At 39.7% G+C, this 12,312-nt stretch overlaps 1 protein-coding gene and 1 long non-coding RNA gene across 2 annotated transcripts in view; one reads left to right on the top strand and one right to left on the bottom strand.

Annotated features, from left to right (window-relative positions):
• LOC109194482 (B-cell receptor CD22) overlaps positions 1–12,312 on the bottom strand; it is a 477,380-nt gene that overhangs the window by 160,336 nt on the left and 304,732 nt on the right. The gene's annotated exons all lie outside the window — the stretch shown is intronic.
• On the top strand, positions 10,030–11,402 carry LOC109204490 (uncharacterized). The gene is made up of 3 exons (XR_002063984.2): positions 10,030–10,165; positions 10,926–11,087; positions 11,166–11,402. It is a non-coding gene; the product is annotated as an uncharacterized LOC109204490 (long non-coding RNA).

Below are 12,312 nucleotides of genomic sequence, written 5' to 3'. Positions count from 1 at the left end.
CTCCTGCTCCTGTAAAAACAAAACAAAACAGAGCGAAGCATCCACCCTTCTCTTGCCGGCTGGGTGAATTGTTTGTCAGCATTTACTAATCCTAAAGTCCGTGCAGTCTTTGTCTCAGTATCAAGTCCGTCCATCACAGTCCAGTCACATGCATTCATTCACACCCATTCATACCAAATATTGCTGATAATGGAGTCTCATGCGCGACCTATTCGAGCATCCATCACCAGCAAGATGACGTCATCATTTTAAAGGAAAACAATTCCTTGTTTTTTGGACTGGATTGACTCGCTGCAATCCTTTTAGACTCAGGACTTCTCACGTGATCAGTGTCCCCTATAAGTGAATTTCTCTCAAGCCAATTACAATCATGGAGAAGCACACTTTGCAACTGTTTACATTAATAATATTTTATAGCGCTTTAAATCTCAATCTTTCAGGCCTGGTTTAAAGAGCTGATTGTTAAATCATGAACTCACAAAATATCACCACCGGTGGATCACACCTCTCAGATGTTTTTCCTCAGTGCACTGTAACAAAAACGAAAACAGATGTAACCAACAAAATACTAATAAAATAACACAAACTAGGGCCCGTTGCAGACATGTCCAAGCATAAAACTATCCCTCTCTCGCTTAGAGAAAGAACACAAGCCAAAGCTCACTGATAAAATCAAGCTAGCGCTAAGCAAAACCCAAAAATCAACCAGAAATTCACAGGAAAGTTTTGCTTCCTGCCGGGACAATATTGTGTGGGAATGAGAACCTCAGGTACCATAGCACCTTTGTTCCTCCTTGAATTAAATTTCAATCACAGAAAATGCCGTACTCCGACCTAAAACTTACACTATTAATTCATCATTTTCACTCTGTGCCTCTGTTCCTCACCAGGGCTGTGTGAAGCACAGCAAAGAATTCAGTCAAGGCCTTAAGCCATAAACAGACGTCACGCACAGACATTGTTTTCATAACCAAACTGTTTTAGACCTTATTCCTTAAATCTACATAAATGCCCTTTGGGTGACATAAAACACATTCTAAATAATCAACGATAATCAATGGCCTCATAAAAATTATGTATTGGGATATTTGTGTGCAGCATTTTGCATATCAGCATAAGCATTTGTTAGCAAAGCATTCTTCATTGCATCAGCGTGTGTGTGTGTGTGTGTGTGCGCATCACTCTTTATTGCACAAGCGTGTGCATGTGTATGTGTATGTGTGTGGATCACTTCTCTGTGAATCAGCATTTCAATGTGTGTGTGTGTGTGTGTGTGTGTGTGTGTGTGTGTGTGTGTGTGCCATTTTTCACTCAATCAACGAGTGCACATCTGTTCATGTGTGTGTTTCTTTTCATCAGTGTATGTAGATGTGTGTGTTTGTGTGTGTTTGTGCTCATCACTTTCCTGTTCTGGTGTTCTGGGTAAACCACAGCCTGAAGCGTGTCCTGGGGTCCTGCCCTCCTCCTCTTTCAGTCTGTTTGCGACCATTGCTGCTGCTGCTGCTCAAAGTTCTGTCCATCCTGGTTCTGACCCCAATTGGGGCAGTCCTTTCTCCAATGTCCATGCTCACCGTAGGTGAAACCTGCATCTTCTTCTCCTGTGTTTTTGTCCATTCTGAGGTGCCTTTTGACCTCAGTTGCTCCTCCTGTCTCTGTCACGCCCATTTTGCTGCTGTGTTGGTCCATCACTGTCCTGCACAGTGTTAATGCAGAATTGTTAAGATCAGCATTCTTTTGCTCGGCCTTACTTTTCATTCGGGCTTGGCGGGCGTCTCGTCACAGCTCTGTCAGCTGAAGCTGTCTGAGAATTTTCCCCCGTGTAGTGAAACGGGCCTTGGTTTTAACGCTCTCCGTCTCTGCTGCATGAGATCGCATTCCTGCAGCACTGTTGACATTTTCAGGTTGTTGTTGTGGGTCCAGCTGTTGCAGCATTTGGTCAGGGTCACGTAGAGGGGAGAGCAGGAGTCCAGGTCAGCCTCGGCTTTCAGGGCCGGCAAAGCAGCCTGTAATTAAACATAAAGAGAAAAAACAACAAAAAACAACAACAAAACAAAACAAAACAAAAACAAACAGAAGTGTACGAACAGGAAAATGATGTTGTGTTGGCTGTGTTACAACGAGAGGGGAGAAACACCGGGCCAGGCCCTGTGTCAGCCTTCTCTCCCCCTTTTTTTTTTTTTTTTTTTTTTTTTCACGATATAATCAACTCATAACCCACCAAGTTGACAGGACAACATGCACATGTTCAAATTCTTAAGATCATGTTTAAACTCACAAAAGAGAATTTTCTTTCCGTCAGTAATCACTTGTGTTGTTCAATCATCAGAAAACATCTCACAATTTGACTGTTAACCACTAAATTTGTTGTTTCCTCACTAGTTGGTCATACCAGTCTCTTTATTTTCTTTTTTCTTTGAAGCTAAATTGTTGTCCTGCAACCCAGAGGGTTTATTTGTTAGTAGTGGATAAACTTCATCATTAAAAAACAAAAAACAAAAAACAGGTGTATGTTAATTTTTGCTGCTTTAACCTTGCTGGAAAATCTTTACATGTTCATGAGTGTAAGCTGTTTTTTCATTGCATGTGTGTGCATTTGTAGGCAGGTTAATTTTAACTTTTTCTCCAACTAGGCGTTACCTTAAAAGGAGCCTTTCTCTCACATTTCTCTGCTCGTGTGTGTTTTTGTTTCACCTTTTGTTGTGATGCTCCGGACGCCTTCCCAACCTCCACAAGTCCGTTGGCCCCAAAATTCAACCCAATTTCATGTGCTCTTAAAACCTTCATTTCTCCTCTAATTCTCTCCTCGCTGCTGTCTGTTTCACAGCTGCTGATTCGTGCTGGGTGTGGTTCCCATTACTATAATTTTGCTTCGGCCGCTGTGCTTGTGGGGGCAGTTGGTCCAGGTCCGTAGCTTCCTGTATTAACACACTAAGAAATTTATTTAATATCATTTTCATCACTGTTAAACAGATAAGCAGGCAACACGCCCACCTTGACAGCGCAAACTGCACGCCAGTCTCCCAACGAATTCCTCTCTCTGCTTCTCAATAATTCTCCACCACAGAGTAATACACCCAATTATGCCCGTCTATCTCTATGTGGCTCCAAATTCCCTCTTTATTTAATTTCACACTCGTCAGGGGACAGGCACACAACAATTTCAACCACTGAAACGAGGAATTCAACCTTTTTTCTTTGACTACTCTAGAGCTCAACCTTTGATCGCAAAATGTGTCTTGGTCTAGTCCAGAATAAATGTGAACCCGTGATTACACGGCCGTTCCAGTGTTATTCTGTAGCTATGCGGGAGTCCTCAGTTCCCAAGTCACCACCTCGGCACCCAGACGCCGCTGGACCGGCCTGTGCGTCCACAGACAGGGGGGTTGCCACACCATGAACAAAATTAATTTCCACAGGTACACTAGGTATCAACCTTTGATCCTAAAATGTGTCTTTACTCTAGTGTCCTCCTAATCACACATCAACCGTCACTGTCACTGTGTTCACGCTTCACACACAGAACAGCACCCAGAGCGTGCCTCACACACACAGCGCGTTTCACCAGCAGTGAGACCCACAGAGAGCGCTTTTCATCAGCGGAAATTTACACAGAAACCTCTGAACTCAACTGTTAGAACTCTTCCGAAGCACAACCGCACCATATACCAGGTACCCCTTTCATTGCGCTTATGGCCGCCACCACGGGGCAAAATCGCATCGTAAAACAGAAGTGATGCTCGTCCCCGAGGCTCAAAACCGACACCATAAACCAGCGTCTACTTTACCTTTAATCGGGGTGAAGTAAATATTTTACTTATAATTTTATGACCCCAGCCCTCGAGGCTCAAAACCGACACCATAAACCACCGTCTAACCTCTTTTCAATGTGCTGAAACCAGCAACCCCTCACTACTGCACTTACGGCCGCATCACCAGAACACGGCCGCATCATAAACCAAAACCTACGGACGTGTTTCGCATTACGCGTTGCTGGCGCTCAACCGACACCGTAAGCCAGTATCTGCTTAACCTTAATTTTATACTAATTTCATGGCCGCATCAACGAGGACTCAACCGACACCATAACCCACTTCAAAACCTCTATTCAATGTACTGGACTTATGGCCGCGTCTCCAAAGATTCTAATGTATTATTGCTACAGAAGCCAGTCTTAGACAAAGTTAAATGTGGAAGGTAAAGTGGGCTGCAACTAGCTCAACGTAGTATATTATTAGTTTCTTGGTAGAAGCAATTAAACTGCAACTAGCTCAATGTATTATTAGTTTCTTGGTAGAAGCAGTTTATCTAACACACTGGAATTCAGCCTCAACTTATGTTGTTAGTATCTCGTGCCAAAAACCAGACACCGACAAATTTAATGTGAAAATACGTGTAACTCAGCGAATAGATTAATTTGGAAAGCCCAATATGCACATTTGGTATTTATAATACAACAGGCTGTGCTTACCTTTCTGTTTAGGCCGGCCCTCTGTTCGCCTCGCCCCACGATCTCACCACAGGCCAAATCTGCCCCTCCTCAGCACACCAAAGATCCGGGTCACCAGGCACCAAGTTGTTAAAATCTCCCAATTCTTTTAATCTTTGGGCTGAAGGAAGGACAATACTCGGTGTATAAATGCTCAATCAACAGTCATTTATTTCCATACAATTCAACACTTAAGAGCATAAGAACCATCATGATGGGGAGACCTGCCTGCAGAGGGTCACAGCAAGTCTCAAAATGGTGACGGGTTACTCAGCTTCTTATAGCCTCTAGTGGCCCCCACCTAGTCGTAAAAGCCTAAACATTCACATTCTTTCTCTCACAGGGCGCCTAAGTTATGACCTCGGCTCCCTGTCTTTCTGCTCTCTGTAAAGGTGGGGGTATGGAATGTGGTCTTTCTCTTCTATTATAGGCACAAGGTCTCCTGCACACAACATTCTCTTCATGATTCAGCAGTATGCAATGTCAAGAAACAGTGTAACACATTCAACAGTGTCGAATAATACAGGTCAATCAAATAGATCTAATGATTTTCACACTCTTTTAAGTCAGAAGTATAATGCAAACTAAAACTACATACTGATCACACACTCTATATTAAGGGGTATAATATGATCTACAGCAGTATCATAATTCAACTACATTGATTACAGATATAAGGTAACATATGATAACAGAATAATCTCACAATTCTTTATAGTGTTTTTTCAGAGGAACTTTGTTGAAATTCCTCCTCCACACTCTTAGCTCAAATATTATCAGTCAGTTCTACAGTCAAAATGTTTCTTTAAGCTCAGCATAGATCTGTGAATGTTCTCACGATGTGGTAAAATTCTGCTTTTAAGTTTGGCTGTGACCCCAAACACAAGAAGTGACTCACTGTGTAGTTCAAACTAAACTAAAGACGTGTGTGATTCACAAACTAAAGTAAAATTACAGCATTTAAATTGTATTATTTGAAAGAAAAATATTAACACAAATCTGAAGATGACTTGATAACCTCACTCAAAAAAACCCCCAAAAAAACCAAACAGAAAGATTTTCACCTATGAAACACTCAGCTAGTAAAAGTCTGTAATTGGATTATATCTGGTCCTAAAAAACAAACAAACAAACAGGTAAATGATGAGATGTCTGACAGGTCGTGTGTTTTTCTGCCAGACCTTTATTTACACACAATTGTTCTAAACACAACACAAATGCATCACAGTCTGAGAGTCTCACATTTCACCTTCCAATCAGAATCATATTGAATGTAAACCTAAGTAAACTCAAATAATATAAATAAAATCCATACAGCCATATCTAATGTTATTTGTGCACAGATTATTCTTAGCATATTCAGTTGCTCAGAGATAATAATTACACTCTTGTTTCCCACGTAGTTCGACAGGAAAAACATTCCTGAAAAACTAAGGCTGTGTCTCTGTACTGGAAACAAACATGGCAGAGCTAACAGGATCAATATGTCTTTAGCTGCAGACAGTCACTGCAGAGACACACAGTCTCTGTATACTGATATGTACAGGAGGTGTGTTGAATAATTGTTAACACACACACACACACACACACACACACACACACACACAGCTGCTACATGCAGCTCAGGCTTGTTTGCTGAGCTAAGTTAGCTCCTACTGTCTCAGCAGCAACATGTTACATTTCAAAGCACAAAATAAACAAACAAACCAATAAACACAAATCCCAACAAAACAAAGTTCTGGTCGTTTTCACCTTTACTCAGTATGTCTCTCATATGGACCACATGTGTGATTTTTGTAATTGTTGTAAAGTAGCAACCACAGAACACATATACACAGAGCTTGTGTGTTTTTTAGAATAAAGCAAGTTTCATACTTTATCAAGATGTTATTTATAGTAAAATGAAGAGCTTCTTTTACAACTTTCTGCCTTGTTGCTCTGTATTCTGTCTGTTTTACGTCTCACAGTCTCTTTATAATCTCTCTTTGCTGTCAGCTAGCAGGCCTAACGCATGATGTCATCTGGGGGGCAGCACACATTTAGCTTCAACTGTTCTTCCTCATTTTTTTAATTTTATTTCTGCAGGCTGATGGAAAAACTATGAGATCATTGTTATTTTTGAGTTAGTCATATATATGTATATATATATATATATATATATATATATATATATATATATATATATATATATATATATATATATATATATCCTCCTGACTACCAGGAAAAAAAAATGTTGTCCAATCAAAAAAAAAATTAAATCCCCCAATGTTTGTAAGGTAATTAGAAGACTGAAATAATTTTTGGGGAAAAAAAAGTTCTAATTTTTTAGATATTACATGTCCACTGCAGAGGACATTGGAAGGCCAAACATGTAAAAATGAACTTTGATGGCAAACATTTGCTTCAACTCTTCACCAAGCAGAAGTTTGAATTCAAGGAACTGTAGTGGTTTCTTCCCCCAAAACTGCAAGTCACTTCTATACTGAAGCCACGAGTTGGTGATTGCCAGATCAAAAAGTAGAGAACTGCACATACTGTCAATTTCTGAGTGCGAGAGACCATCCTGTAGAAACTCAACATTCGGCAACAATTTCCACGTCACGTATATTGGTAGTGTACTCAGCAATTGCCAGTGTCCTTGGCACATGGACAAACCTTTTGTTTTTCTTAGAACATCTTGTGCATCTGTCCTGAGGTTGATTGCCATAGGCAGAGGATGCCATGACAACTGGCTTGTTGTCCAACCACTTAATGACAGCAAGTTGAGGTCTGAGTACCATCTCTGATGCTCCTCTTTCTTTATTCTTGAGGGACTCATTCCCTATTATGTTCTTCATTAGACACCTCAAGATCTGGGTTTCCCTCAACAAACTGCAATAAATTTCTTTCTGCTTCTAAAAAGGACTCAAGGACTGGTCATTTAAAAAAACAGAACAAAATGGAGAAAATGACTACAAATGTCCACTACGGAGGACATTTTTTAAACACTTCAATACTATACTAAAATGAAGTTAGAATTAAGCATACTATGTTTTAATGTGTTATTAAGAGACTTATTTAAAATATGTTAACAACATTTATAGCCAAAAATTGCTCAATAAAAAGTTTTATGCACTTACTTTTCTTCTTCCCATAAAATGTGCTTGCAGCGATGGCTGCCATGTTCCTTAGTGAAAAAACTAAAGTTCCCAAAGCTCCACCCCTTCACATTTGGTATCATTGGAAAGCCCTAAATGTCCTCTGTAGATACCAAAAGGAGGCAATTGTATAGTATGCAGTGCATGGGAGATATTCAGGTTTAGAAAGGTGCACTACAGAGGACAAATTTGCATTGCTGGTAGTCAGGAGGATATATATATATGTTTGTGTGTGTGTGTGTGTGTGTGTGTGTGTGTGTGTGTGTGTGTGTGTGTGCATATATATATAAAAATCTACACAGAAAGAACCCAAACATCTCTGACACAGAAAGAGAATAGATGGGTGGATGGATGAACAGCTACAGCATGTACATACAGGGAGTTTTAAAGGCAGCTGCTTTTCAGCATGAGAAACAAGTTTTCCACAGCTTCTCTTGATGCACACAAACATTGTTTTCTCTTTAGTATGTGATCACCACAATGACTCCACTTTTACCTGTTTTCACACAGTGGCATGTACACTCAGAAAAATTATGGTTCTTAAATGGTTCTTCAGATGTCGTCAAAGAACCTTTTTATTTTGTCGATGGTTCTTCAGCTATTACAAATGGTTCTTTAAAGAACAAAAGGTTCTTCATCCTTAGCTATCTAAGTTTGATGGTGTAAAATGGCATAAATATTTATTCACTATAATGAGGCTGTGAATTAGTTTTGTGTTTTGTTTGTGTGCATGTGTGTGCGAAGGGGGAGGGCGGGTTACCTGGCAATTACCTTTTAAGAGCAGATGGTAGGAAACTGAATATTCAAATAAAAGTTAGAAATACTTGCTTAAAAATATACTGGTGGCAGGGGTGGGGGCCAAAGCCTAAAGACCCTACCCCCCACACCCCTAACCCCGCAAACCCACTGATCACAAATAATGTGGTAATAGAATATGGAATTTATTATTAAGATGTTTATGAATATGGTGAGTTAACAAACAGTAGACACAATACACACATCCAAATACTGTACTTCAGTTTTAAATTTTAATAAAGTATTACTATTTTCTGCTTCAAGGTATTACTTTTGAGATTATTATATATATTAGAAAATATAGCATAATGAAAATACTAGTTATTGTAAACTTTACAAACCACCCAGCAGTATGTAAAGTCAAATTATAAAATACTAATAAATAACAATTGCACAGCAGAATCTCAGTGTAATGAACATACTTATGTGTTCATTACCGACACACTTAGTTTTGACAAAGCACAGTGCTTAGGTAAATGATCTCAGTAGTTGTTTATCACTGAGCAATTTATGTGTTTCGAGCCAAATAAATGACAGTGAGAGAGAGAGAGAGAGAGTCAATCGTTGGGTTGCGCATGCGCAGACAGATTGCGCGACCGGCGGGCCTTGAACTTTTTAAGGGAAAAAACACTTTCTCACGGACGGTGACAGCGAAGCGGATAACAGTCTTGAGTATTTGCTGGTCTTTGAAGCTCTGGATTCTGGGACTGTTGGAAAAGGTAAAACGTTTTCATTAAAACCTTTTTACTGTTTTGTTTTTGTTACTCGTCATTGTAGCTTGCTGTTAATGCTGTGCTAACAATAACAGTTAGCTATGTTACATACGTTAGCCGTTGACGTTAACGCAATTTAGTATCGGTATACAGAACTGTTTTCCTAACAAAACCACTGTTATAATTAAGTGAAGGTGCTCCCAACTAATTGGCTTCTAAAATATGTGGTTCTATTGCGTGCTGCGTACATAACGTAATGTCAGCTAGACTGATTAAAATTTATAATATTGTTAATGTCACTAAAATGACGCCTGAAGCCTGTTGTGATGTGAGCTCTGTGTCTGCTCTAGAAACTCTGAAATTCAGTAGAGCTGAGCCGTACATTAAATACTCACATCAGCCTGTACTTTGAATTCTGTAAGAGCTGTATAAAATACAGCAATGCATAAGTGTTTTGAATGAATAGAAATGTGACACATTAGAAGGTGTGTCTGTGACTGTTCCTGTGTAACTAATTTTCGGACTAGTTGACAAGTTATGCTCCGGCCATTTGATGTTACCAAGATAGATGTCCATTTGTAATATTGTTAAATTTTCTTTGTACGTTTCATTTATCCACCATCGTACATTAAGCCAAGAAGAGGTCATTATACTAACAAGCGGTATCAACGCTGGGCCGAAATTCAGCACGTGGTTAAAGTTTGTAATCCAGCCAGGGTGTAAATATCACTCAGCAGCCAGTCGCAGAGCTGAAGCAGGCAGCATCAACACATAAATCTACTCTACCTGGCTTAAATCACAAGACTACCTCTGACCGAAAAGCTGTAGATTTTTTCTTGTTTGCACAAAATAATTCAGATTCACACTAATTCTTTTCACAGCTCCCAACAAAATGAGGAAGAGGAGCGGGAGAAAAACAATTAGATTGAATTACAATTGGATGGATGTCGAGGACAAGGAGGGGGAAGCTTAGGATGAGGAGGAAGAAACGCAGCAGGAGCATCTTTGGGGATCTCTATGATGTCATTGAGGTTTGTTTCATTAATATTGTCCTCTCACAAAGAAAGATGACTTGTTTTAGTTCACCTACTTCCTGTGTTAAATAGTTATTTGCAAAACGTTGTGGAAAACCACAGAGCAGGCACGTATAGTGCATCTGCAGGTAAATGAACATCAAATCTCTCAGACTAAAATCTGTATTATACTTTTAGTCTTAAGAACATATGTTGTATATTTATCACCCTTATGATAAAACCCATGTCAGCCATTGGTTTATGGACTTTGGAATAGCAATAAAGCAAATGTTGAGGCTTCTAAATACAATGTTTTTTGTGAACCTTTTGGGACCATATTAGGATGAGGGATCAGAATCTGGAGTTGTGCACACTACTGTTTCATTTAGCGTGTATCTATAAGATTTGTACAGCAGATCCAAGTTGTGCCTTGAAAACAGGAAAGTCATCTGCATAGAGGAGAACTTTAATAGCAGGCTTGTACAAAGTGAGGCTTTGTGCTCACATTTGCTGCAAACTCTCGTTTTAATTCTGTTACCCTGTTTTGATGCAGAATTCACTTGAAATCAGGGAAGAACTGGACTTGTTTTTTATAATTTGTTCTTGTGAATTAATTGTGTATCGCATACATTTGATTTGACTTTCTGCGAGACAACAGTCGTCCGCTGGCCAAAAAAGTTTTCCAAATACCTCCACATTATCAAGTCTAGATTTAGGAAAGAATAGCAAAAAAATCTGCACCTCCTGGTTCACATGCAATTTCTGTTTTTGTGTTCAGAGGCGGCGGCGAGAGGGGAGACCGCGGCTCATCCAGCTGGACAGCCTGACCAGGAGGAGTCTACATTAACTCGGCTCTTCCAGGGCACCCTGCAGACTCGGCTGCTGGCAACACTGGGATGACGTGAACGCCAAACAGGAGTCCATCACAGGTCTACTGCAGGTATGCGAGTCAGACCTTCTGAGGAGGGTTTCACTTTTCTCTCTTCTTTATAATTGAGCCTTGTTTTCTCTCTCTCAGCTCCTTGTCTCAGAGTGGGAGGGATTTGAAGCACAAAGGGAGGAGCTTGTCGTTTGGTTGGCTGATATGGATGTCCATCTGAGTGAGGTTGACCAGCTGACAGGAAACACCTGTGAAAAACTGAAACAACTGCAGGTGTGGGGTTGTTTTGATATGACATATATTTGATATGACACATACGTCAGAGACATTATCCTAAACTGGACTAACAAAGAACCATGAGTCCAACTAGGGCTGCTCAATTTTAATCTCGGTTACGATCTGGGCTTTCAACGATCATTAAAAATGACTGAGCCGATTATTAGCACCTCCCTCGTGCTTTACTCTCGCGCTGCTCCGTGTGGCAAATCGAGCGCACCTCTCTGCGATTCGAACACACGTCATAACAATTAAGAGGACCCGAGGGAAGCTAAGCAGAAGTTATTTGGAGAGGAGAGGATAATGGCTGCTGAAGAGAGAATGCCGCTGGTTGAAAAGAGAGAGAAAACAACTTCAGTGGTGTGGAAACATTATGGGTTCGCGGAGTCAGACGTGGATTAAGTAGACATAGTGTGTAAACTTTGCTACGGTGTCGTAGCTGCACCACAGAGCAACACTACAAATTTATTCAAACATTTGAAGACCGCTCACAAAGTGACATACGATCAAACAATGAAGGAGCAGCAACTTTAGTTGACATACCTCAATGTCAGTTTTATGCAATTGTGCATTGTGTGGCTACACAGCTTGCCTTGATGTTTGGTTATTTGTATGCATAAATATTATGCAGTATTTTGAAGTTCACTAAACATTAATGTTTACATTTTTCATTTATTTTTTATATTGCAAACATTTGCACTGTTATCGGTATTTGCACACTATTTTATATTATTTTTTGACAATCTTTAAAGCCATTATTCAATACATTGTTATTGTTAAATAAATATCGTCAAATAATCGAGTTCTCAATTTCAGTGAAAATAATCGTGATTATCATTTTTGCCATAATCGAGCAGCCCTAAGTCCAACATTAAACTTACCTTACATAATGTAAGGCTGAAGTTCATTGATAATTTTATTCAAAAACTTGTTGAAATATTTTTACTGAACATGCAAACATCTGCTGATGAAAATGTCTTGATTTATTGGTCTGTTATGAAGCTATTGC

Source organism: Oreochromis niloticus, linkage group LG3 (assembly GCF_001858045.2).
Source record: "Oreochromis niloticus isolate F11D_XX linkage group LG3, O_niloticus_UMD_NMBU, whole genome shotgun sequence".
NCBI classification, from domain to species: Eukaryota; Metazoa; Chordata; class Actinopteri; order Cichliformes; family Cichlidae; genus Oreochromis; species Oreochromis niloticus.
The sequence above is the reverse complement of the archived record's forward strand: the minus strand, read 5'-3'. Positions and strand labels throughout refer to the sequence as shown.